Consider the following 27,588-nt stretch of genomic DNA (forward strand, 5'->3'; position numbering starts at 1 on the left):
AAATGATGAAGTGTATCATTATTGGAGGAAGAAGCTGAAACACCGATACAGGAAAGAAAGTGTTTTCTATAAAGCATGAAGAATGGCAGGTAGCTGTATTTTGACAGTGTATTTTATTATAGTAAAATTATCCTCTTACATTTGTTCTTATGAAAGTTCATCACTGTAACACCACTACTGTACTCAATAATCTAAGCAGCAGACCAATCAATGTGTTTAACAGCTGTTTTGATAATTTTCAAAAGTTTTTGAGTTTTTTTATTCTAAAAAAGGGAAAGTGCTGCTGTCCTGAAAATATCTAAGATTTGTTAATGGTAAAAAATGGGATAAATGGTAAAGTTACTGCATTCATCAGTCAACCACCCCAAAACATTTGCAACTGATTATATATTTCAGAACCTGGCTGGGAGTCATGAGGTTCCTTGTAAGCAACTTGCTGTATTGTGCCAAATGTAGGAAAACTAGAAGGTACTTCTGAAACACAAGAAAAATACTTTATTGTTGTTGTAATAATAATAATAATACAGAAGTATTGGACTGGGCTTTGACTAGTAAGTCATCCAAGGAAGATTGTAAAGTTGCAAAAACCAAGACCATAATAAAAATATCTCATGTATGCACCATTTCCTATTTTATTGTCTACAAGTTGCTGTTAAACTGTACTCAGTTTGTGTCTCTTCCTGCTCTTGCTGGAATATTTATCATGAGAATGAAGTGCCAGAACCTGACGGCTTGTCCTAGGAGAGAGAATAGTCAGTCAGGTTTTACTGCAAGTCTCCACAAATGGTGGTCTTCAAGTTAAACACATTTTTCTTCTTCCTCTTTCCCTTTAGTGACTCATGTCTGGTATGTCTTGGCTTCTTAAAAGGGTTTACTACCCCACACATTGGACATCACTCATCCTTTTCCCTTCTCTCTTACACCTTCTCTCTCCTTCTTGCCCCTCACTTTGCTCTTTCAAGAACGTTGGACTCCCATTGGACTTTGTACTGTAAGAATTTTTTTCTTCCTGATGGTCAGTTGTGCCCTGCTGCGTTGCTGCTAGCAGTGGAAGGAGAAAGCTGACCTTCTCGGATGACAGCCCTGTGTAAGTCTCTCTGCAGCATTTCTTGTCACTGGGATCTGGGACATCAATGTTTTCTGTCTGTTCTGCTTCAGTGGAAGAAAGTTTTAACTTACTGGTACTTTTTATGTTACACCCTTCCTATCCGGTGCTGTTAACAAATTATGCTGCCATTTCTAGTCCAAGAGGGTGGAAGTGAGCATGGGACATACTTCCCAACTACATTTGTAAAGAATATTTCAAGTAATATGTGCAAGATCATCTGTGTATTTGAAATACGTGGAACTTACACATGTGATTGTCTCTGGGTAATTATAACTCAACTTTTGTTACCTGTGATGCAGACTTTTTCCATGTAATTATCTACGTCAGATGCATTTTTTAAAATGCAAGGCAAGACTTTGGAAATTACTGTCTTTTTTAAACTGATGTCATTATATTGGTATTCTGACCCCGTGGTAATATATTACCACTTTTTTTTTTTTGTTTTGTTCTCCTCTGCTCAGGTACTTCTGCTACATTAAAATGCTCTCCAAACCCCTACTCGTTATCTATTACTTCTGGTTCCAATCAAATCCCCATTACAGCTGATACAAGTGTTTTCAGTAATATCAGAGTGCTTGGAATTGAGCCCCAATTGAAAGAGAAACAGACATTAGTGAGCTAAAAAACTATGTCAAATATTGGCTCATGGAAGTCACAATCTTATTGCAAGAACAACCCAGAAAAGAACAGGTTTGTACCTTTCACCTCCTTAGTTTTTTGTGCTGCAGTAGTAACGCCATCTGCTTTGGTTTGGGGTTTTTTAAATGTCTGGTTTACATCCCCTCCATATTGGGCAGATGGTTTTACTTGAAACTTCACCAAATTGTGGTCATACCTTCATACCACTCTCATCTTGTTTGGAGGAGCTAGCGTAAACAGCAAGCGGAAAACCGGGTGTGTATTCCTTTTACACTGTACAGCTTCTCCCACTGTACAGCTACAACCTGACCCCTATTTCTAAGCTAAGTCAATGGCCTGGCCTCAAGGGAGAGAAGCTGCAGAGAAAATAAATGATTAACACTGCAGCCATACCCAGGAAGCTCAAATCCAGGCAGAGCCAGCTTGCTCGTAACACATGAACTGAATGTGTGTGCCACCTTTTGCATGGGCCATGCAGACTTGTCTCACTGAATTCATACACCACCAATAAGCAAAAAATTTACAGGTTCAAATGCAACACAAAAAGTACAGACAAAAATAGTCTGGAGGGTAGTGAAGAGGAAGTTCTCTGAGGAAAGGTTTATTCCTGCTTAGGCTATCCTGATATATCAAAGATTTCTTCAGGTCCCTTCATGATGACTTACTTCTTCAGTGCTCATTGAAACTAGTATAAATTAGTAGTTAAAATGATGGGGACATCATAAGTCACATTTAAAATTAGGAGAACATATTGGCCAATGTGACTTTTAAAAAAATTACTAAGAGAAAACATATCAAATTTCTAAAACCCACCCAGACTGAACTTAATTCCTGGATCATAACAACTAGTAACTAATAACAAGCATCTTATATCCCGTCTCTAAGAGAGCCATGCTATTGTGTATGTTGAATAGTTTCCTGGTCTTGGTTGTTATGTCTTTAAGGCAGTTCAGCAGCTAAAATGCAGGTTAACGTAATTTAATCAACTTACCTGTTGGCTAGAAGAAAGAGTAACAGAAACAAATGCTTCCAGATTCTTTGTGTGTATATTGTGGGTTTTTTTCTTGCACTGCATCTTATAGATACTGAACTTGAGGAGCAGGATATGGAACATAAGGCTATCATTCTTACTAACATGATTACAAAAATCTTATTGTATTAGCAGCATTCCAGTTTTACTTACAAAGTGCTTAACTGAATTAGTAAGTTTTATTTTCATGGGAGATACTATCATTATTTAACTCCAAAATTTACTATGAAATCCTTATTGCTTTGTCACAGGAGTTTTATGATCATTTTTCTTAATGATAGGAGTTGCCTTTGCACCAAGGGAGTCTTGGGGTTTTTTTATTTAATCATGGTCTTAAGAGATTTGAAACTTCAGGGATTAATCAAATATCCCCAAAATCATAAAGCAAATCACAGCATACCAAATCATTTCTCCTTTGAGACTGGTGCCAAACATTTTCTGTGGTGTTCCAGTGAAACTGGACACTTCCAGCCCAATGGCTAGTAAAGTCAGCAAAGAAAAGAAAGGAGAGTGACTATGTGACCAAACTTTTATTTTCAGAGCATAGCTGGAATTTCAGCCCCTCTGCACAAGTCCTTGCCATTACAATTTATTAGATGTTTTATGTAGCAGATTTTATTGAATGATTTAGGTCCTCTTGACTTGATCTTTTCCAAATGTGTTCAACAGTATTCTGCTACATGCGAAAGCATTTTTATATTCTCACTTTCATGTAACTAAATCTCTGAAATCTAGATAAAGTTACCCGCCTGCTGCATACACCGTTTTACTTTCAGAATTAGTTTGGAAAACCCTGTATGGCCTGGCCTCTGCAGCCCTTTCCAGAAGATTTAGGATTATAAATTAGATTGTCCAGCGTACATCAGCATTTTGAGCCGAAAGGCATGTGTCGGCCAGCAGGAAGAAGAGCGGCACTGGAACCACCAAGCTAACTAAGAGCTATTAAGCTCCTGGGAGTGTGAAGTTGAGGATAAAAGGAAATGGAGAATATTAAAGATGCAGGATCTACATTTTCCAGAGCATATCTTGATTCCATGGTGTATTGATTTGCAGTCCTGGATTTCATCATATGTAATGCCTCAACTTCAATGCGCTCATGCAAAAGGACAGGGGAGCAAGGGAAGGCAGCCTGAAGCAGTTGTTCTCTCCTAAACGCAGGGAGGAACTCTACTTCTGCAGCAAGTGTGTATTATAGATCTTTTGATTTGCATTCAGACACATCCATATTGTAACAGAATTTATCATCTCCCTTCGGAAGGAGAGGGAGAAGCTTTCTTCTCTGTAATCTTTTAACAGTAATTGCCCTAGAAGAACAGGTTTGATGAGATATAGAATCTCTTACGACACCTTGTACCACTTTTGAGAACAAAAAGTGCCAGATCAATGGATGTTTAGAAAAAAATGCTACTTCAAAACACAGGAATGGCAAATAATTTATTTTCAGGTGTTATGAATCTCTTATCTAATGGTAACTCAAAAGTCATAATGAAGTTAGAGACAAGTTTTAACCTTGTTAGTTGTTTTGCTTTAAATTATTTTTCTGTCATTCACACATGTTAATTTGTTAACTTTATACATGCATAGTGCATAAACACACATCTGCACATATCCTGTTGTCTCAGGTAATCCTAAGAGATCTGCAAGGACATGACTTCTTACTATAAAAGCCATATTGATTTTTTCCTAAGAATTAAGTTATCCATTTGTCCAGGTGTGCATGTATCGAGTAATTTTTTTCCTTTTGTTTAATGTTTTGATGCAAAGTTAATAGCACTTCCCATTTCTGACCAAGCTCTGAAGGACAATTTGTCATCTTCTATTTCTCTCTGGAAGTCCTACTGTCTGTAAGCTGAAGAAGAAATGTGAACTCCATTCCACATAGGCTCTTTCTAACGTACCTCTAATATGGATTTACATGACCAGTTGAAATCACTGTTCTTTCTTCTCTTTTGATGTTACATTGACACATATATGTGAGGAACTGTTAAAATCGGAGGAGTGATGGATGTATTTTCTTTTCCACTGAGTGTATCTAGACTAACAATCAAAATGTGTTGCTGAACTAGCCTTAAGAAAATAAATAAGAATGTTATTTGTATTTTCTTCCATGAAATTTCCTTCCCAGTTTAACATCTACCCAGTAATGTGTCCAATATCCATACTTTCAATTAGTTGTTTTATTGGGTTTTGTTGCAGCATTGGATTCCTCCAGTCAGAAATTACTAAGTTCACTGTACTGAAAGGGTACTTGGTAGGTAGTGGAGAAAGAAATGAAAACAGAGAATTATTTCCCACAGGCAAAATCTGGGAGTTTGATTGATCAGTGCAATGTGATGACTATGTCTGCTCTCCTTTGTCTGCTCTCCTTTACCTACAGCAATGTTGGTAACAATAAGTTAACCTTCAAAGGTGGAACTCTCACAATTTGGTGAAACACTGGAACAGGTTGTCCAGAGGGGCTGTACATGTCCCACCCCTGGCAACATTCAAGGCCTGGATGGATGAGGCTCTGAGACACCTGATCAAGTTGAAGATGCTTGTTGCAGGGGGTTGGGACTACATGACCTTTAATGCTCCCCTTCAATCCAGACTGTTCGAGTCCTGCAATGAGCAGGGACATCTTCAACTAGATCAGGTTGCCCAGAATCACATCCATCTTGGTCTTAAATGTCGTCAAGGATCATGCATCTGCTACCTCTCTGGGCAACCTGTGCCAGTATTTTATCACCTTCACAGTAAAAAAATTCAATTAATTTTGTCCTTGTCAGACATGCTTGTTTTGAGTGCTTCTTGTCTCTTCTAATACATATTTTATTGCTAATTAATCAGATTTCATATAGGTCTATTTATTATGGTGGCTGGAGGATGGTGATCTAGCAAAACTGTTCCCAACTGCTACTACATGCTTCTGGATTAGCATTAATATAAATGTAGATCTCTGGTGAGATGCACATTTCAGGTAGTCAACAGCAGAGTTCTGGGCAGAGGAGAGGAACAATAAGGGGGTCACATTAGGAGTATCAAGGATCAATACAATGAAGCTCTTTCAAGTCAAGTTGAAGAATCATAACTGGATTCAGTCAAAAGAGTGCAGGGAAAGAGACTTTAAGTTGTAATGTCATGTAACTAGCATAACCTCAAGAAAACCATGATTTATAAATGGGAGGATCATGGGACAAATCCAAGGGATTATATTTGCAGACCCTAACCTTGCTTCCTTTGAAATCATAGTAAAACTTCTATTGAATAAAAGCTCTATACTTATGAGCTTTCATACATTGCACTCTCTCTAGTGATAGACTCTACTGATTGATTCCAATTGCTACTTCAAAATGCACGTATAATTTGCATGACCGCACTTTTTAAATAGAAGCCTTGCATTTTGAAATTGTAGATAGTCATCATTATGATACTAAAGGTGACTTGAAGCACAAGCATAGAAGGAAGTATATGGTCTACAATTCAAAAGCCCTTCCTGGCCTTTTGAAGTTGGCAAAAATTCTTAAAGCATTCTCAATGATTTCTTGATTTATTTTTTTAATCTTAAACAAATATTTGCAAAACCAGATTTTTTTTTTTTTTAAATGCTTTTGTGTTTTGGCCCTATAAATTCACCTGAGTTAGAAGGAAGGATGTTTCAACTTGAGTTAGGAGATCACACTTTGAAAACAAACTAGAGAATGTCCAGGACCCATTCTGGTATGCTGTGGTATTTGCTTCAAGTAACCAAGGTAAGACTCTCAGTTTGTGGTGGTGGATGCTAAAGAAATGAGCAAACCTTTGGCAGGATAAAAATGGCCACTGTCTCCACTGACTTCTGTCAGTGGTATGTCACTTGCAAATATTTTAGCCACCTATGGCTATGCTGTTCTCTTCTTGCTCAACTCCTCCTTTATTTCACTAGCAGTATTTCTTATGAGCATATGTTCAATGCACTTTCAATTATTTGTGGTTGCTAGTACCTTCCATTTTCATTAATTTCAAGTTACCTGACTTCTGGAAGAAAATCTGGTTTTGGCTATTTTGGAGTGGTGCCTTAAGGGATGTAATGTGAAAAGGGTAAATGTGAGGTTTATCAAAAACACCTTCCTTTTCAGTTGAATTGAAAAGCATGACAAATGTTTTTGGTAGTTTTTGTCTTACAATAAATCTACGCATCCTTCACTTTTACAATTTTGTTCTATTTCAGTAAACCACATCCTTCTTGTGTGTTTTTGAACCTTTCCAGATCAGGTACGGGAAGCTGAGGCCTTAATGTGTAAATAGCAGGGGGACATTTCTGGAAAAATCTGTAACACTGTTTTCTTTGGGGTCACTGCTCAATCACATATATTGTGTATTTTCTGTAGAACTTGTATGGCAGGTCAGCTTATTTATCTTCCTAGTTATCTATTTTATTTTGTGGTGGAAGGGCTGAAAGAAAGAGAAAGTTAGAGAGCAGTTTAGAGGCTTCATTATTGTTGTTCTAAGTGTTCAAATGCAGGGCTGGCCCTTTTAAGATACCATTTTCAGTGACATAAATATACATGATCATTGTGCTAAGTATAGCCATTGCAAACAGCACTCTCAAAATATTATTTAAAATAAATGTGTAATCTTTTAATCACTCTGAACTTTGTACATTAGAGTAATTACTCTGGCATGAATATAAATTGTCACTATCAAGACACGCACTACTTAGCATTGCTGGAACAATGTTATGAGTCAGTAGGGCTCTGTAGTCTAAGCCTACGAGAAATTTAGGCAGCTGCCATGAAGGTCCTTCTCAGTCTAGAATAAGATATTGTAATCAGGTATAACAGAACAAAAGTTAGATTTTTCAGAAGCAAAAGCAGTAATCTGAATGCTTCCCTTTAAGCTAGTGGTAGATTTAATGTAACTGAACAGAAGCAGAGGAGGACCAATTCTGAGACACCTTGATGGTCCTTCCTGAACTCCACTGCCAAATTTACACATAGGTCTGCTTTTTTGTTGCAATTAGTAATTTCTCTGACATGTGGAAAGTACTGAAAAAAGACTGTCTCAGACGCTCTAAAAATGGCATTAACTCCTGGAGGATTCCACACCAGACTGTGTCTCTGAAGTTTTTGTGGTGGAAAGCAAAACATCATCTGCATGATGAAAAAATAGAAGTCACTTAAGTCAGAGATCTTTCTTCTTTTCTGGAACATGGAATAGGAGATGACCTTCTATAAATCCCGACCATGCCTGTATCAAACCATTTATGTTTATTTCTGGTTTTTTATTTCCTAATTTCACCAGGTTCCTCCTCAGTGGATTGAGATGGTCCAGTTCTAATCTGATCCAGAATGATCCTACATCTGTTAAACCACTTGAATCACTAAGCTGTGTCCTATCTACTAAAATATTGCAGAATTGCAACCACAGATTCATTGGAGGTGGGGGCCTTCCTGAGCACTGAGTCACCGTTTAATTAACTGCAGCAGCTCCTACTCGTGTGATACAGGGAACCTGCTCAGCTTTGCTGTTCAGACTGGGGAGTATCTGCTTCAGTAGTTGCATACTGCCTTTCCAAAGCATACACTTGGGAAGAAAAAAAAATAGTGAAGAATTCTCTTTTCCTCTAAAACAGTCTCATCCTAGTTCACTACTGGAATGACAGTGATGGACAACTGTATGGCTGTTAATAGCTCTTAAATCTGAAGCACCAATCTAGTCTATGTCACACAAGTGGCATGTACAGTCCTTGAGTATTTGCAGTGGTAGAACCTGAGAATATCCCTCAGGTCCTGCTGTGGAAGTTGGGAATATCTTTCCTTAGCTGTCAGTTGTGCTGTGAAACTAAATACGTCAAATCTTTCCCAGCAACTTGCCTATTTCTTAGGTTTGAGAAAATGTTTCAGACATCCAACATACCATGAGTGCAATTTTGTTATAAAACTCTTTTATTTGACTAATATTAAAATATTTTCTCTCTCTGTTGCTCCGCAACAGTAACTTGTCTTTATTTGTTAGTATTCAATAAAAAGAGCCTTTGGGTTTTAACTTTCCCAAAGTACAGGATGCTTTGCTAACTACTAATCCAGTTTCATTGTGCCATTTCGTTTAGAATATTCTACCCTTTCTATGTATTGACAATGCACGCTAATGTTTTGGTGAAGTTCATACTTTCTTTGAGATAGTTATTTTCATGAACATGAGATCCATCTTTGAAGAACGATCCTTGTAGTTTCCCTCTGGCTTGATACTTGTTTTCATTACAATCTGGTTTTGCCTCTCTGGCAGGTAGTTCTTTACTTCCTTTCAGTAGTTGAGTTCATCCACATCTCTTTTTACTTTCTAAAGATTTGTGAAGTGTCAGCATGTTCGATATCACAGTATCACAGGATGCTAGAGATTGGAAGGGACCTCAAAAGATCATCTAGTCCAATCCCCCTGCCAGAGCAGGAACACCTAGATAAGGTTACACAGGAATGTGTCCAGGCGGGTTTTGAATGTCTCCAGAGAAGGAGACTCCACAACCCCCCTGGGCAGCCTGTTCCAGTGTTCTGTCACCCTCACTGAGAAGAAGTTTCTTCTCAAGTTTAAGTGGAACCTCTTGTGTTCCAGTTTGTACCCGTTACAAAACCATCTTACAAAGGCCAGACAGAGTAGATATCATAGATTTCTTTCATCTAGAAAATCAGTTATCAAAGAGTTTAGAATGTCTGACATGATCATAAACTTTTGTCACATATTTTTATATCCTGATGTACTTTCCTTTTAAATATTTTTTTTTCCCCAGCATTTATTTTTTTATGTATTCTTGAGATTAGACCAATGGACTCAAGCCCTGGTCTAACACCTCTTCTAAAATACATATTCCACTGTTACAAGACCCTGCTTTTTGATCCCACTTCTTCATTTTATCAGATTGATAAATTAACTTCCACTGGAATCATAATTTCATTTTCATTGCCATGGTCATTTCCATTTCTATAGTCACCTTCCCATATGGCTTCTCATTATCAACAACAGCATATTTCTCAGAAGATAAGGCAAGGTATTTGAGTCAACTGAATCTCAAATGAATGATATTTAGTGCCTGACTTATTCTCACTGGATGTGGGGGTTTTTAATAGATCTTCTGGATGAATCTTTCGCTACTTGCTTTTTTTCCAAGAAAAGATTATCTTAGCTTTACTCTTGGAAATTCTTACTTTATACTTACATTTTCCTACTGAGATCACAGTTCTCAGCTTTTTCTCCTGTTCTGTTCTCACCATCCTTGCAGCCATTTGCATCTCCTCTCATTTGGTAAAGCAATTTTTTTATTTACTCATTTTATCTGAAGATTTTCCTTACAAACATTCTCCTTTTCACTAGGATAGACTTGGGCCACTGTTTTGTACCTTTGATTTAAAGAAATTTAAAGCCCCCTCTATACTGAAGTTCCAGAGGCCTTCAGCTGAAGTGGCTCATTGAATAGTCTCAGGCTAGTCACTTTGAATCATTGATCTTTTAAGTAGACACGATCTCCATTATTTTCTTGAAGGTTTCTATCCTAATTTTCAGCTTTCCCTCCTTTAAAGTTGTTCCCTCATTTCAGTATCTTACTATGCACTACCAAAGCTGGGTGTGCTTATCTTCCTCCAGGGTGGGAAACCTTTTTCTGAAAGTCGACTACAGGCAACTTGACTTTGTTCCCACCTAGTCACTGAAACACTTACTCTGCAGGAGTCACAGGAATTTAATTTTTCCAGTTGATTTTCTTAGAGTGCTCATCTCACCTCAGTCTGCACAGCGTTAGATTAGTGGAGAGCACTTTTCAATCTTCTGCTTTTAGCTTTATATATAACAGAATTAAGGTTTGTAAGCACTGGAGTAAAAAACCAAAAAGATGCAAACATTGGTGTAATGCAAATAAAGATGCTTTACTGCTCCCAGGATTCCCTTCCTTAGTGCTGATAGGAAACATGCAAATAAACAAATCTATGTGTTGTACAATGCATGATTTTATAGCCATCTTATGAGCATGGGGAAAAGGGAAGTTTTGAATTGCTTTTCATTTATTTACAAATAGATAGATAAATAGATAGATTTACATATGCACACATATATAAGCAACAAGTGCTCACATGCATACCATGTCTATTCATGATTCAAAACACCCAAAGAGGCACGTTTAGAGTGTCATCAGCATGTGTTTTCATACAAAAGGGAAAATCTGCAATTTAGAAACAAACCCCTGTCATAACAAAATGGTTTAATTTTAGTTACAGGCCAAGCTTATAATGCTCCCAATCTAGGGCAAAGCCCATCTCTGAAGTGCACAGCCTGAGGTAAATTGATACATTCATTCCCAGTGCAGACTTCTTCTACACTGATTATTGGTCTCTGCTAACAGTGTTTGCAAGACGGCTTATCTATTCTCCTCTTCTATAAGAGACACTGTTCAAAGAGCTTGAAACACAGCTGCCTCTTTACAGGCTTTACCTAGTTTTCAAAAGGCAGCGAATCACGTGGCTGGGGGGTAGATGCCTCTGCAATAGAAAATCTAAATTAATCTTCATAGAGAGCGGGGTGCCTTGTTTGGATCTATCAGAAAAGGAAAGCACTTGTAGGTGAAATCTTCTTAAGACCAAAGCGAAACCTTGGAGGGAACCCTGTGAAACACTGTGTTGCGAGGCTTCCTGGGCATTTCAAACAAAAGAAATTAGCTCTCTGGATAAAAGGTTCCTGGTTTAAATGTGAAAGTTTTCACCATGAAGAGGCAGTGCAATGCCGAATGTCTGAGCTGGCTGAGAGTTTAATATCAAGCCTCTCCACCTGGCTGTGGCACAGACTCTTTTCTTCCTTGCCTTTTCCTTCAGAGCAGGAGCCACAATAGCAAATGCACTTTTGCTTCATCCTATCAGGAAATCAAGCAGTGGACTTAAGTGTATCCTAACCTCTGTAAGAAATATTTAAGTAACACCCTGCTTTTGAATTATTATTTTGGCCAGCTGGCCAAACACAAGGCTGGAAAAGATGTCGGAAGGACACCTCTTTCAGTGTTTCTCATTCCTATTTCACTCTCCAATGTGGGAAGGCTGTGCTGTGGCAGGAGAGAGGGTATACCAGTGTCTGACACATTAGGATGTCCTGCAGACCACCACTGGTCCAGGAAGCACAGAGCTTGTCCATCTCACCCTGGCTAGTGCTGCCCAGTACCCCAAGACTGGGAGTAGCGAGAGACTGAAGTTGTAGCCAACAGGTATGGTGAGAAACATCAAGATAACAAAAGGAGAAGGTGAGGTGAGAAAAAGGGTATTGCAAAAAAGGGCAACTTGTTCATATAAACGCATAAAGGTGTAGTTTAGTGAAGATCAACAGCTTTGGGCTTTCATTTTAATGAAAGGAATTTTAATGGAAGGAAAAATTACTTCTTTTTGCAAGACTTGTGAGAGCACTGAACTCTTCCCACACACATCACTGCTGGTTTGCAGTCTGACCTTCTCAGTTACTCAAATGTACAATCATTTAAGAGGAGGAATTTCTCTTCTTTTTAGAGTTCTGCTAACCATGTTTTTTTGGTATCTATCTGAAGTGCTTGAAAGGTATAAAAACTACTGAATCAAAGTCATCACAGATTTTTGGTGCAAAATACACCAGAGACTTTCTGATAATGTAAACCGGATCCTTTTGATTGCCATCACTATGTTGTTTTTTTTTTCTCAGCTTGTTGGAGAAAGAAACTTACAGTATGATGAATAAGCACTGACTTCTGGCCCAGGCAGTACTGGACATAAAATCTATCTTTTTTTCCAAACTGACTGATGTTTGTCCTTCCAGTTCTGGTGAAATTAGGCTTAAGAAGGGTAACATCACACCAGACCAGCTCACATAGCTGTATCTTGGTTTAAAATGTTAACCTGCATGTGGAGATCTGTAGTGTAAGTGGGCAAAAGGGAGGTGATGTACCCATAAGCCTGCGATCAATTACAACAGGGCTGTGGCTCATCCTGTGACCTGCTATTTTGAAAGTGACTGGTTTGCATATCTATAATTAAGTCTACTATAGACATAGCTGTCTACATTTCTAATAAATGAATAGGATATTACGTATTCTTTTTTTTTCTGCCAGAGCAGCCTGTGTGCTTGCAGAAGAGCTGACCCCAAACCACGGGGTTTTCATATGCAAAGCTCTACACCTGAGATAGTGACAAATGCTTTCCAGAAAGCTGTTTTTCATTTCAGAAACAGGTCTCTACTGAGAAGGAAAACAGCAGCACTTACGATATGAGTGGGGACCATAGATTAGTGTGCAGGTTCCCTCAGGAATTTCCATGTTCCATTTTTGACTTCAGCAGGCCTTAGGCAGCAGAAATTGCATGCCTACATTAGCTAGAATCAATTTCTTCTTAAATTATGTGCAAGATATGCAATCCAACCCTCCTGAAAAGGCTTGCAACATTCAAATGCACATAGCCCCCCATGCAAGGGAATTTGCTTTTGTGGAGACTGATCAAATGTGTGAAATTATGAAGGCAACCCCTCGGCACTAGTGGTGCGCCTTTGCCTTCACAGTTTAAGACTGAAAACTCCCAAGTGCTAGTTCCAAAAACTCCTAAAGCCCAGTGGATATGACTGCAAGAAAAGCAACTTCCCACCTCCAGATATATTTCATTCCCCCAAGCTTAGTACAGTAAAATGCATCAGACAGAGATCTCACTGTGTCTTTGGAAGCAAGACCACCCAGGGGCACCTCTGCAAAATTATGCTGAGTGAATGTGATTTGAGCAGTTTAGTACAAGGTCAACGATTTTGGTTTGTTGGGGTTGTTTTCTTTTTTTGGCCTTTTTTCTTGCATCTCTTCTTCTTTCCTCCTATTTCACAATTATGAAAAAGTCCAGTTTGATTTAAACCCACAATCCCACCCAATATTATTCTTGCATGTGGCAAAAGAGGAAAATGTTTTAAGAGTTCTGCAGTTAGATTACCCTAGATAGCGAATGAAAATGCTTACAAGTAGCAGTTTTACGCACAGCTGTAGCCTTTGATTCGTTTTAAATACCTGTTATGTTAAAATTATTCCATTTAAAAAAAAAAAGAATGTGTTTATTTCTTTTACTTGCAAAGACCACTGGGAGGATCTGTGAGTCATTCACCATGGAGATAGAAGCAACAGGGGAAGTGGACTGTTAACACTAAGATCTCACCTGCTGTCAGATCAGGCTTAGCGCAGAATAGGATGGGAGATTTCCATGGGGGTCTGTGAGGTTTGATCCTACACCAAGGCAGAGCTAAGCTCAACAGCTTAAAGGCATGTTCCTGCAGACATAGCCAGTATGACTGTTGCCATTAACTTCCACAGGAACACCGTTAGAAATTTCTCTCCATCCTTCCATCCCTCACTAGCTTACTCTCCCTCTTTTTCTTTATGTCCCATCTTCTTCACTTTGTTTCTGGCCTTTGCAGAGGATGCAGTAATTTGTCCAGGGCCTCTGTCAGTAGATTAGGGGCCCAATTCTTTCTCTCCCTGGACTCAATACAAATCTTTCTTATGACTATAAAGGCAACTTGACTGAACATAAATTATCAGGCATGGGGGATTAGCTGTTGCATTAAACTTAAGTAATGATCACAGGTAAGAAGTAAAAGAAATATTTTTGTAAGTAAGTTCTCTTCTAGAGAGATATTTTTAAACACCAATTAAGATAAATGAATGATTATTTCTAGTGCTTTTTCAGAAGACAGAAGAGATTATTACTTTCTCATGTACAGAAATTCATTGAATGGGAAATTATCAAATGCAACATTCACTGCATAGAGCCCAGAGGAATCACTGAATTCAGTGGTGCCCTTCCTGACTCTCATTTCCTACACAAGAGGAGAACCAGCCTCTGGGACTGGAGAAAGAAAAGATTAATAAATGCTAAAATGAAAGAAGAAAGGGGATAATTGTGCTATTTTAACTGTAACACATCCGTCAACTACCCGCTTTCACTGCTGTTTCTCACAAGAAAATTTCTAAGTAACTTTTGCTCTGTTCACTGCTCAGTTTCTCAGTTAACAGCTCCTTCTGCATGGACTAGAAGTGGGCTGTGCAGAGCTTGGATCTGCCCCTCCAGCCACATGGAGCATAAGAATTCACGGGGAAATCCATCATAAACCACTCAGCCTTCAAACTGATCCCTTAGAGGGTGTGCTCTGTCAGGCTGCTCCCTTGGCCCTCTTCCATAACCCTACTTTCCTCCTTGCTGCAAACTTCCTTTAAAAATCACAATACATTTAGCTCCCCCAAAGGTAGTGAAAGTAACAAACCTGTGCTGACTCTATTGGTATTTTGTGCTGGAAAAATCCTGTTGTGTGCTGCTCCTCAGCCACCATGCCATGTGAAGAGGCAAGTTTCTTCTTTGGCCTCATTCAGCCCCAGTACATATCCTGTCCAGAAAGATAAAGGAGAGGTACCTGCATCCTCAAGGAAAGAGGAATATGTTTCTACATGGGATTTGCTGTCCTCTCATAGGCAGTTTAATTTTTGCCCTCACAAAACTTCTGCTCTCCCACAAAGAGACAGAAGAGTAGAGGGCAAATTCCCAGGATTTGCTAAAGTCCACATGGATTTTAATTTCTTTTTTTCCAGGAGTCTGTCTTTAAATTAAAAAGTTTGAGTGTTATTTAAAAAACAGCTTAAAGCTTGAAAGTAGCTTTAAATGTTATTTTCTTTCATAAGTACGTATTGGCTTCTTGGCTTTATAAGTAAGTATAAGGCTCCTTGTATTGCAATTACAGTATTTTGCTCTAATTTTTTCAGAGTTCACATGCATTTTTGTTTCAACTAAATAGCCCTAGTGGAGTACTTGGCAGCTTTCAAGTACAAAGATATCCTGCTACTTTTATATTTCCATCCATCGTCTTCCTCCTGTCCCTCTCCCTTCCACATGTTTTTCTCCATCACCTATCCCAACACTTTCAGGCCAGGAGCCCTTTGTCACAGACTGTCTGTCAGCCCATGTGTTTGCACAGAGTTGGCTGCAGCGATACCCAGACCTGGGAGAGGCCTCTCGCACAATATAAATTGCAATCCACAGAGGAGGCATCTGTTTTTACAGAGAGCTAATCCTCACACATCCTCCTGTGGGGTAGGTATGCTTCTCGCCTTTCAGGAGGAAGGACCCTCTGAGCTCAAAGGCACTGGCCCTAAAACTGGAGTACCTTCCTCTGGTGGGGTGCCTGGTGCAATTGCTCCCCAGAGACAGTGTCCGTCATGTTTGGTACTGGCATGTGCAATTCTCACTCCCCCCACGTTTATCCAAGTGTAGGAAAATCTTGTGTTTAAATGTATCCTCAGTGATTTGGCTGGCTTTTGTGGTTGATGACAACTCCTTCACCAAGCTTTGAAAAGGGCAGTGTGAGGATTTTGTGAAGCAGCAAGCAGTAACCTACACCAAAACACCTCGAACCATAAACTCTGAGTTTTCTGCAGGTGTTAACCTTTAAAGTGTGTTTATGGGTCTAGGTTCAGCCCTGCAGTGACTCTGCTGGAGAAGTATTATCCTGGAGTTGATGCAGTGCTGCTGCAAGGCTCTGCTTGAACCAAATGCCAGCAGCAGCAACCGCAGTGACAGATGATGATCCTGGAAGACATCAGACAGTTGCAATAATAAAACCTGTTAACAGCAGGTACCTTTTCCCAGCTGTATCATTGAAAGTGTGTGTTGGAGAGAAGGGTTAAATACTTTCCATAATTATCATGTTATGGAATATGACAGCTGGTGCTGAGTTCTTGCACTTTCAGATGCTGCTTATCCATGGGTATGTCAGACATTGACAGTGTGCTGTCTGCACATGAGAAGACTTCATCCTGTAAATGTCCCCAACATACAGATGGGAACTCTTCACTCTGAGTCTTCTTTTAGACATACAGACCCTTTTAGACATACTGCACCTCCTCGCATCTCTCTTAGACTGGCAGTCAAATTATACTTCCCATCTACTTCAGCATTTGCAGCTCACTGCAGTAAAGAAGCTGGTTACCTGGAAGAATGCAATACAGTTTTGAGAAATATGTAGGTTTTGAGTTACAATTGTTGTGACAGTTTGCCTTTTTGCCTTGTTGGGCTCCAATTCAAACAGGAGAGCAGCAGCCGGGAAAGGTGAGAGCAGGCAGGGTGAGAGAGACAGGAGCTGCAGGATGTTAAAACACAGTCAGCATTTCAAGCTCTGCACCTCACAGAACTCAACTGAATTTCTTCCCAGATGCTCACTGTGTTGCATGAATTTTGAAACTCTATTTTCCAAGGACAGTTTATATTAAAAAAAACCCCTTGCTGAATCTGTTCAGAAATCTCAGTGTGAAGCAATAAAACAATTATTTTCCCGGGAATTATCTTCTCAGCAATTGTTGATTGAAACCTGTGGATATGTTTTTGCAATATTTTTTTAATACATGCATGCTGGTTTTCCCTGCCTCTGTCATATTTCTCTACAATTTCCAGATGAAACTGCCCACCTTTACCCCCTCCTTCTCTTCTCTGTACCTGAAATTTTGTACCACATCAAATTCACACTGGAAAAATGTTGCACATCATCTGTAGATAAAAAATTATGGCTTCAGATTTTAATTAAGAAATAATTCTTGGTAAATGTTTTTCCAGAGAAGTCAAGTTTCACCAAGTTATTTGCGTGAGTATTTAATAAATTTCATAAAAACAAAAATAAAATTAAAACATGGTGTCTTAGGCCCCAGTTCAGCAATGTGCTTAGACACGTACTTAAACTCATCCATTAACACATGTTTGAGTACTGAATAAATCCCCTGTGGTATTTAAGCTTGGAGTGTGTTTAAGTATTTTTGTGATGTCAAATACTCCTCCTCCTCAGCAGAAGGAAAGGAAAAGTAGTGTTATATACATTAGCTAAGAGCACTTCTATTTTCTTTAAAATATATATGTATATATTAGAGGATTGGTGCTTATAATGTAAGCAAGTTTTGGGGGCAGGCGAGACTGAAACATGCAGCAAGCTGTGCTCCAATAGCTTTGGTTTATCCTGAAAGGACAAACCAGCAGTGCAGTGATTAATGCCTGTCACTGAGTGGTGGGAAGACTTTCTGCACAGGCAGGCATGTGGACTCAGAGGGAGAGGTCAGCCACTCTCTCCTTCTGCACCTGGATGGAGGTTGAGCAGTCCTCCTCAAGCAACTCTGTGTGAGGACCAAAATGTGGGGCAAAGCTCACAAAAGCTAACAGAAGTCACCGGAGGGGATTCCTGCTGCTGAGGTCAGCCCTGCCAGGCTGCTGCACAACAGATGCTGCACAGACCCCCTCACCTCCACCTCGGACTCAGCATTTGATTCCAACCCAGGATGGATGTACCCATGTACTCACAGGGCAATAGAAACCAGCTGGGCTGGTGTCTTTCAAAGTCACACTCAGCTTAATCTGAATTGTTTTCCCAGTGATGACAAAGACAAGAGATGCTGAATTCAGCTGAACAGGTCACGCCAGCAAGGAACTTGCTTCACTGTTATTAAGCAGGATTTAAGTCACACCCTTCTGCAGCAGCAGTCAAGCACTCTGGGCATCCTGTAGCTGTCAAGTGCTCCTAGATTATTCTCCAGCTCTGATGACAAAAATGTGGCGTGCATGCATGATTCTAAATGGTAATTGAAAATGAAACAAATTCTCTGGCTTTAATGCAAACTGCAGACAACATTGGATTCTTGGTAGTATCTCTGAAGAAGCGCTCTTTCAGCTCAGCTTTCATGCAAATATACAATGAAAGTTCAATGAGAGATGTAAAGACAAATTTCAGTGCTTCCTGAGAAGGGTGGAGAATTGTTTTTCTTAGACAAAAGCCACACAGAATACAATAAGAGTACAGCATAACTCTGTTTTTCTACCTGAGCCCTGAAAAAACTTGGGTATAAATCAGATAAGCCACTAAATATGACTCAACTCATACAGGCAAACTGGAAAAAAAATCTTTATTTATGTGAAGAAAATTAACTAACAATAGTCCTACCTGCTTCAGCAGGCAACTCTGACTGTTAGGTAATGCCAGGCTGTAAAAAGTATTATTTTAAATGTAGGATTTCCTCTTTTGGTGACGTTTGAACAGATGGTTTTGTGGCAACACCTCTATGCTACTTTATTGTTGTTATTAATTATTATTGTTATTATTATTATTATTTTAATTTAATACTAAACTCATTTAGACTGTATGAGGCAAGCCATTAAAAGCAGCAGAGTACTAGGCTTGAAAGTATCATCTCATTATTACACTCAAAAAGATTGAATAAATGCTTGAAGGAATGATCATTAGCCATCCCAGTATTCTCTCTGCCAGTGCCCAGTACTGCGAATGCCAGGAACAGATGTAAAACTCCAGGATATTTAACCAGGGAAAAATTACACAACTGTGTACACAGGTGGAGCTGGAGTCCCTTCAATAGGGACTTAATAAAAGGGAGGAGGCAGAGGGGAAAGGGAAGGGTAGGTAAAGGGGAAGTGGTTCAGGTCTCTTGGTGATGAGTAGACTATTTAAATATACAAGGGGATAATGTGAAGAGTGTTATTTTACACATACATATGTACGTGTGGTTGTCAGAGTACCCCAAATATCAAACTGAAGAATTCAATAACCTTTACTATACGGCCGTAGCAGCCCTAGTAGCAGCCAGTGTCCCCTTACTGAAGGATGGTTCTGGTGGGTCCCGTGGTTCTCCCATAGTAAGTGGTATTGGTAACAGCAACGCCGTTGTGGAGGTTCATGTTTTGAACATTAACAGTAACATTCAACTGCACTCTTCCTCCTCTCCACCCACGTTGATCTTGTGGCTTTAGCTCAGCTCCTTGGGTAGACTGCTCCAAGCCTGGGCTCTGCAGCATGGCCCATTCCTGCAAGGCCCAGCTTGATTACTCCTTCTCCAAGTGGGTGTCACTCGACTCAGGTCCAGGCATTATCCATGCATTATCTGAGACATGTTTTCACTGTGCAGCCACCATGAAAAACTGGATCCGCAAGGAAGCAGTCTCAGGGACTAGAATATGTTTTGGAGACAATGAGGTTTACCTTCTTGATTATTTAGTCACCCACTGCAGTTCTTGGAAAGTCACCAAGCTGTTCAGAGCCTTGTTGCTCCATGTGAAGGTTGGAAGGAGGGTGGGAAATTAGCCCTGATCTATGAAATATTTATTCTGTGGTAGCAAAGGTTGCATGTGTCCTTTAGAAGAGAAAAGGAGATGGGCTACCTGGCCCAGATTCAGTACAACTATGACTGAAATAAGTCTAGTAGGTTGGAGGGAAGATATTGAAGTAGGAACAGATGCAGTATGTAAAAACCTGCTTCAGTTCATAGCCAAATTACCATTGGTTTTAGCAGTTCTGGGGTTTTGATTATGTTGTCTACTGCTACTGTTTGCATTTCAATTGTTGTGAATTTTGAAAAAAACTCATGTTTAAATCCTCCAAACACTTGTTTTACATCAAATTTTAGTCTTCTAGACTTTTTCATATTCTGTTTAGCCTGAGTAGGGCTCCACTAAATCTGAGAAACTGTATTTCTGCTTATGTTGATTAACAAGATAAACCAATTTAAGACTGTGTCTTTAGGGCTAGCAATTGGGCAAACAGTGGTGAATATAGCATAGAAAACAGAAATGAATTCCCAATAGCACCTCTTTTTACAACATCATTGTGGGCTTTGTTGACTTTAGACTGGCTTTCTTTCTGTGGATGCCATGGAATTTGAGATGACTTGAAGCACTCAAATGACCACATTTAAATGTGTGTATTTATGGGTAAGGGAGGGGGATTCGAACTTAAATCCTAAGTGCTGGAATTAGCTTCAACAAAGCCTTGAGTGTGTTGACTTTCAAATGTATTCAGCTGATGGAGCAGAAACTTTTTGGCTAGATCCAAGAGTTACCTATTTTTTAGGGCTTTTTCCACCCCTGGAGAACATCTATCCCAGCTGTCTCAGTAGAAGAGAAAAAGTGCAATATGTTTAAACACAGATTTGGGCTACAGAGTAGTAGGGTGGTGAGCTCCAGGTTCCTTTCGCTGGTGTAATTTGGTGAATACTGGACTGTCTGTGCTGTTGTTGCTCTGCAAATGCAGAACTCTCCATCTGCCCTCAGTCCTAAATCCTGCTGTCAAGGGGGCTCTGACAGAGAGACTTTGGCAAATCCTGCCACAGAAAATTAAGATATTAGGCAGGGCCCCTTGGATGTTAGTGTTGACAAGACCCAGGCGGGAGGCTTTTGCTGTAGCAGAGGTGGCAGAAGAGAGCAGAGTGTCCATGCATTGTATCAGATCAGTATGCCTGGCAGGTAGCAGTGTAAGCACAGCAGCAAACCCATTTCTTCTTCCACTTTTAGAGAAGATGATAACCTGGGATGGAAAAGGAATCGATAGCTGGGGATGTCAACTGCAGATCAAATCTGAAAGTTCATTTGTTGGAACCAAAACTAAACTATGTTACAGGGGGAATACTGTCTTGTTAGAAGTCTCTTTAGACTAGCTCCATTAGTCAGATTAACCGTATAAATTGCTGCAGATTGAATCTGAAACAAACTTGGCAAATGGCCTGTTTTTTGAATGGTGCAAGGAAATAAAACTTTTTAACCACCTGTCAAACCTTCTCATCATCTGCTACAACTATTTTTACAGATCATATCAGACCTGGCTCTTTCTTATAGGTGATATAAACACCAGTATTAGAGCTGGATGCTGTAGCAAGAGAACTGTGTTTGTGGAAGAGTACAGTTAGTGCTGCAAGTCAGTGGGCAGGACAGCGCTGCCTTGAGGGGCTCAGATCAAGGGTTCCCAGGAGGCTGCTCCATCATGCTGACATTTTTGTCTTCAGCGTGCGAAAGAAAGACGATTCTGCAGAGATCAATATGCCTAGCATAGTGCCTGGCAGATTTCCTACAGGCTCTGGCACTTGCTTGGGGAAAAAAAATAAATCTCAGCTGCACTTGCCCCTTCCTTCATCTGAATAAAACCTACAACCTATGTCAAGTTTTTGCTTTGCATATACAGTATGTACCCTAACTATCTATTTATCTATCTACATATGATGAAAGTAACTGTACCTTAATTTAACCCATTGTCTATCTCACCACAAAATCCTCACTGAAACATGATTTGCACTAGTTTGATACCCAGTTGGTGCAAATGACTGTTCAGAATGGATCACAGCAGTTTGGTGCAGAATTCTTTTTCTATAACAGAAAAGGCACATATAATGCAAACATTGTGTGCCTGACATATTTTTATAACAGACTACTAAGAAAATACTTGCTACCTGAAATATTTCTGTAAGTCACTGAAGCAAGCAATCCAACATGTGGGTTACATTACATTCAGAGCTGATCTTAGTTTCGTAACACACACTAAACAGCAGTATGTAGGAGGCTTAGGTTTAATAAAACTAAAACTTTCGGTGGTGCATACAGCCAATAAAGATTTAAGCATGCTGGGCATGATCAGCATACTAATTGCTGCATTAATAAATCCTGAGGCCTGGGTTGTTTTGAAAGGCAAATAAAATTATTGTAGAAACCTTGAAGAGCATTTACTTAGAAAAGTTTGCATATGTCTGTACTGAGATGTACATGAACGTAAAATATCAGTGATAACACTGATCAGATTTTTTTTGTGTTTATTTCTACCTCTCTGTTCTATACAATCAGGACTTCACAACATCTGATGTTGTTTTGCCCCAGTGTTTAGTGACAAAATATCATCAAAACTAATCATGTTTCTGTAACTACTAGCGATAATGCAGTTTATCTTTCATTTTCACTACTGCACTGAATAAGTCATGCTGCACAGACGAAGGGGTCCCAAAGAATAAGGCTGAACAGAGATACCTATTCCACTACAACATTTCATATTGCAGCCAGGGGCAAAAGGAAACATGAAGGCAATTCCTCCAGCATAAAAAATTGTCCCAGGCATTTGTTTGTGCAGTATTTCCCTGGAAGCCAGAGAAATAGAAGGCCCTTGAGGTGTCTTCTCATGTGCAAACGCAACCACAACTGGCTCTGAACTGATGTGAGGTGGTGATTTGAATACTGTGGACCAGCACGCAGTTTCTTGTCCAGAGCAAGAAGCTCTCTCCTCTTGCTTCTGCGCCCCAGCTTCTCACTGGAGAGAAATGTTGCCTGTCCCATGCAGAAATGGGCTGGGTATCAGCGGCAAGAGGTTTTCTGCTTAGAAAGGGCAAGATTTAAAAAATTAGCCCTGAGAGTTTACAGGAGTGGAAAGTACCCTGTGCATTTCCAAACCTAGTGATGGAAGAAAGATATCTTCACATGCAAAAAAATTGCAAAGAAGTGTTTTATTTTCACAGGGAGCTCAGTTGCCCAGCAAAAAGTGCACTCTATTCATCTTTACTTCTTAAATAAAAATTGTTTATTAAAAGGTCTAGAATTTTTTAATGAATGGTAAGATTAATGAGCCATGCTCAAGCAGCAATGATTCCTGCCAGCTTGTGCATTAGTCAGCTATTAACATACTTCTTGGGTAATTTGAAGGCATTTATTCTTAGTGCATTGGAAATCACAAAAGACTCGTTGAACTCAACAGGATCCTTACTCACAGTTAACTTGCCTTACAGTCTGATGGCTGTGGCTGTTCTAATACATTTTGGCATTTTTCTCAGTGGCATCAGTACTTTTAGTAGAGAAAATCAGCAAATGTTCTACAGTGGAAAGGGCTTCCTTCTAAAGACACCTCATATTTAGCACAACAGTCACCCTAAGTATCTCTCTTTCTCCCGCTACTACTTACAGGGACTGTAAGAACAGTGAGGTTAGATCTGGAGGCAGAGAAGATGAAAAAACAGATTGAATCTCTTTCCTCGTAAGCTCTTGTCTACCCTGTCTGACACAGATAAGAAGCGCACATTAGAGCTGTGAGTTCTGAATCTCAAGCAGAGTGTCTCCAGCATGCAGAAGATACAAGCGTGGTACACGATACTCCCTTTGGGAGAAAGTGATGAGCGAAATGTGTTTTGTTATTGCAGTGTCAAAAGGAATCCCCAGGCTGGGAAAGCTGTGGTTTCTAGTGAATATCACGGGTGAAATATGAGTGAATAAAAATCATAGTGAGGCAGCTATTTTGGCAATGGTACTTCTGACTTCCGCCAAGCAATTTTAATGAAGCAAGAAGCAAGGAAGTGAGATTATATTAGGGAACTTGGACCTGGACCTTAGATACCAGACATGGTTCTCAAGTCTGCAGCAGATTCTGTAGGTGATACAAATCAAACTAACCTTTCTTTGCCCAGGTTTCCAGTTTTAAAGTGGGGGTAACAAGAAAATTGCCATTTGTTTTTTTCTAGCATCTTTTGTCTTCTTTGCTGGTTTTCCTCAAAAAACTAGCCATCTTCTAGTAACCATTTCTACTGTGGCCAGCAGTGTTGTGACCAGGAGCACTTGATCTCAGCTAGATCCAGTGGATGATAATCTCGTAGACTAGGCAATCGTTGATTTTGGTTTGCACACATATCAAGCTATATATTTGCAGTATCTTGGGTCTTAAATTGATGGGAGAAATTCTTAGGGTGTTATTCTCTGTCAGTTTGCATACCAAAGTCCCTTTTCCATGTCAATTACCACATGGTCTTTTCTCCTTCTGAAGCAGCTGCTGTAACAGGCAGAGATTTATTGGCCTCCAACTCAGATGTCAAAGACAAATCTTTCAGGCTACCAACCATACATCGCATTGGAAATCTGCAGCTCCCCAAGGCACCGCTCCCTCCTTTCTTCTGCCTGAGAGGCAAATACAGAGCTCCCCAGAACACCACAGCAAACGTTAAACAGGATACACCCAACGGACCAGAGAACTAGCAGACCTGTTTCTCATGGCAGAAAGCAATTCAGCCTTCTGAGGATGGTGATATCACTCCCAAAACCCTGCCTGAGTATATTTTCCATGGTCAGTAGCCAGACTTTGCTGCACTACAGAGGAATGCCCCTTTCTCTGTTGAAATCTTCCAAGACATAGTGCAAGAAACACTATAAGGATGGGAGTAAGTTGTGTGTTTCTATACTGCCTGCACAACAGCTGCTGTGGATCCTTTAATGCACAAAATCTTCAGCCCGTTTCCAGTGCAGACATATCCTTATTGTTATAGGTCAATCTTCATTTTTTTGATGCTTTCACATGGTACATTAAATGAATCCCACTCCTTTTAAAATCTGGCTACCAGAGACAGAGGAAAGTGTTCCACATGTGCTGCTATGTTCCCAAAACATGCTCTTGCTGTCTTAGAAAACATTTCAGGCTTTCTGCACTTTCCAAGCAGAATTCAGTCCTCATCCTGTTCTAGTTTCATGCCATTTCTGATAAAAGAAGCTTAGCAGTACTTTTAAAATTCTTTGAATAGAGATTGGTTAGTTTATAGTGCTTAATACCATGGCACTGCATCCTGACTTTGGTTGCCACCATGATGCTGCAACTGAACCTCACATTTGGGCTAGGTTTGGCAAGTTTTTGATAAGCATAAGTTAATGTTCAAGCAAACATGAGCTAAGTCATTAAATGGGGTGGAAACTGGAAAAAAACAAGACAACAGCTAAGCTTCCAGTTTTCAAGTTTTGTTTTCTTTAGAACCATAAACTCAAAACTGAAGATTACAAGATCATACAGAGGCCATGCCTGTTTTTGCAACACAGGTACTGGGTCAGTCAGCCAAAGTAATGAGTGAATCCTAATAAAATAATTCTGTTTATTTAGAGCTCGAGACATTAGAGATATGCTGGAAATCTATTTGCCTAGTGGGATTTACTCTCTGGCCACTCTGGATATATCACAAGAACAGTCTCTTTTATTCTACCTATTTTATCACTTTCAATCTTACTCAAACTCAGAAATCCAAAATTGCCAGGCTGCAATGACAGATAACATTTTTAAAGCCTTCTAGTCTCAAGTTTTTATTGTTTGGTATTAGAGTCTAAGTGCAGTCTTATTTTATTTGAGCTGCTTAAAAAAATGGAGGGTAGAACAGAAATTGCTCATGGCATACCTATATAGTGCACAGCCCAAAAGTCCCATCATGGCTTGCATGGCTTGGGGAAAGATTCCAAAACATAAACCTGCCTGGTCATACAGTGACTCTGATAGAAGCTGAAACATGTTTACTCGGGGTTTTTAACTGCTTCCCACCTTCATTAAGTATTGTATTACATGTGTAAGCAGCAAGAAAAATCAGTGTTGATCAGTTAAAAAAAAGTCTAGCCCACTCAATCTACACTCTGCAAAACCAACATACTATCAGTAACTGCTTTTAAATAAACTCTTTAAAAATATTCCTGGTAAAGGCGTATACCAAATATAATACAGAATGGAAACACTTGACTTTTTGCATTTGTGCTATTCTAGATGAGGTATCTAAAGTAAACTTTCACCATAAAAATATATGTACTGGCTTGTAATAAACAACTTCTTTTGCACTATTTGATGCTGCAGCTCTTCCTATATTTATCTGGGTGCTCTGCATCCAACAAGAATACATTCTCAAGGTATGAAAAGTAGAAATTAAGAGAAAGAAATAATAAAATTATAGCGATTATAGAAAAATTAGGGACATGTCTTGTACAGCACTGCTTATAACTCATTAATAATGCCAAAATAAGAAGTGATGATGAGTCTTGAAACAAAACAGTATATTTATACATCTGCAGGGGTTAATATTTTTGCTTATTTGTGTTTAGACAACAGTTGGTCTGTATCAATGCCAGCTGCAAAAGGTAAGAAATTCTAAATAGTTAACAAGGAGACAATTAGCCTTAATAATCTGTTATGCTGGATTCAACATATAGCTACACTCAATTTGTGCACCATGTAGTCCTCCCTATGTAAATAGGGAGTCTCTGTAGCCGATGTGCTCCTTCCTCAGTGAGAAAGATGGATTACGTGGCTCAGCCTTGTTGGCAAGAAAGCATACAGCCCCCACATGTCAGTAGAAGTATCCTCATCACCGTTCATGTAAAATCTAATCCCTGCCTGACATGACAGTCTCCAAAGCATGGAGTATTCTCTGAACCACAGCCAATTTTTTGGTCATTCACTGCATCAGGAGCAGCAGTCGTTGTTCTGTGTGTATGCATTATGCCTTAATGTATAAATACACATACTTTTAATGCAGTTACTTTAAAATTGAGAGGGGGTGGAAATCCATGGAAATCCCTAGTGATTTCTTTTGAGGGTTGATACTTGAAACTTTGAGTTTCATTCACAACAATATGGAAAGTCTAGCAGTCTTGACGTGCCTCTCTTTGGGGAATTTTTCATAGATGAACATTTTCCCTAGTCTTATTTCATAACGTGTGAGTGAAATACAGTACACAATAGATTGATAGGGCTGTTTTAAAGAAGTCTTTGTCAAAAATTCCTGCATGCTTGACCTGTTTCTTCAGCAGTAAGTCCTACCAGAAATGCAATCTGAATATACAGTGAGTAGGACAAATGTGGCTTGGCATAAGCAGCTACAGGTCTGCAGACGTGTGCCCTGATGGGAGGTGAGTGCTAGCTGAATTGCTGCTCAACTCAAAAGGCACCTGTTGAAATAAAATACAGTTAAAGAGCAAAAGAGACTATATTGCAGTGGCAATCCTTAGTAGCAATGTGGAGGTAAGACCACATACATGTCTGAGCATGGGCATATGCTTAGCACATGAAAACAGGAATCATTTTCTTTCTGCACAAGCTAAGGAGGCAGCTGGGTCCTCACCAAGAGCCCAGGGCTGGGGGGAAGATGATCCAAGACATTGACAGAATCTGAAACGATATGCTACTGAATAAATGGTTGGGCTAGCATATATTAAAAGTAGTGTTTCAATACATTGATCGAATTTCAAATAATTTGAAC

Source organism: Psittacula echo, assembly GCF_963264785.1.
Source record: "Psittacula echo genome assembly, chromosome: 3".
NCBI lineage: Eukaryota > Metazoa > Chordata > Aves > Psittaciformes > Psittacidae > Psittacula > Psittacula echo.